The sequence below is a fragment of the Sorex araneus genome, chromosome 5 (genome assembly GCF_027595985.1).
Source record: "Sorex araneus isolate mSorAra2 chromosome 5, mSorAra2.pri, whole genome shotgun sequence".
NCBI classification, from domain to species: domain Eukaryota; kingdom Metazoa; phylum Chordata; class Mammalia; order Eulipotyphla; family Soricidae; genus Sorex; species Sorex araneus.
The window spans coordinates 177,018,174-177,019,284 of record NC_073306.1 but is presented as its reverse complement, the minus strand read 5'-3'; the positions used below and the strand labels follow the sequence as shown (position 1 = coordinate 177,019,284).

At 36.5% G+C, this 1,111-nt stretch overlaps 1 pseudogene; it reads left to right on the top strand.

Moving 5' to 3' along the window:
- The first annotated feature begins 209 nt into the window (after positions 1–209).
- Positions 210–618, top strand: LOC129405036 (40S ribosomal protein S18-like; annotated as a pseudogene).
- Positions 619–1,111: the final 493 nt, after the last annotated feature.

The following is a 1,111-nucleotide window of genomic DNA, read 5'->3' as shown; positions in this document are numbered from 1 at the left end:
TCTTCCCTTCTTCACTCACTGATTTTTAGAACAATAAGAGAGGCTAGATCAGACATTATTTACTTTCAGTTAATGGTAAGAGGAAATATGTTCTTGTATCAGTAACTATAAATTTAGCAATAGACATTTGGTAAGGGCTTTTTATCACGTCAAGAAAATTCTGGCAAGTCTTCCACAGGAAGTCTAGATGCCATCGCTGTGTGGCGCCCATGTCTCTAGTGATCCCTGAGAAGTTCCAGCACATTTTTGCCAAAACTCAACACTAACATCCATGGGCAGTTGTAAATAGACTTTCCCATTCACTGCTTTTAAGGATGTGAGTAAAAGATAAGCTCATATGGCATTGAGGAAAGCAGACAGTGACCTAACCAATGGGCAGGAGAGCTCAAGGAGGATGCGGTAGAATGCGTGATCATCATTCTGCAGAATCCATGCAAGTTGAATAGACAAAAGGATGTGAAGGATGTCAAGTTCTGGTCAAAGGTAAGGACAACAAGCTCTGAGTGACTGAGGAAGATACGGGCCCACAGGAGGCTGCAGCACTTCTGGGGACTTTGTGTGAGAGGACAGACCACCAAGAGCTCTGGATGGCAACTCCTCAAAAAAATAAATCTGTAGGTCTCTTCCGTAGTAGAGTTTATAGGTAAAAAAAGAAAAAGAAAGAGAAAATTCCCTCACGATTTCAGTTCTTCTGATAACGTTTGTCATAATTAGATAGAATATTGTCAACACTTTGGTAGAACTCTTTGTGAAATCCATATAATCTCTTTTTTCACCTGATATAATCACATTGAGAGAATGTCAAGAGCGGAAGCTTCTTTGAATCTTTGCAAAAATCTCTAATTTATTATAATTTATTGTCAATTATTTTTATATTTTGTTTATTTATGAACAAAGTATAGAGAGATTATGAACCTCCAAATAGAGGAGGTTCATAATCGCTCATGCTACTTCTATATGACTTATATTGTAATTTATGTATGTAATATTGCAATGGTATTCTACATTCCTTCATTTTGCAATATGCAGCCAGATTTTTATTTAGTGGCCTCTTAAAATTCAGTACCAGAAGTTTTTGTTTGTTTTTTGCTTTTGATATAAACTACAAAAT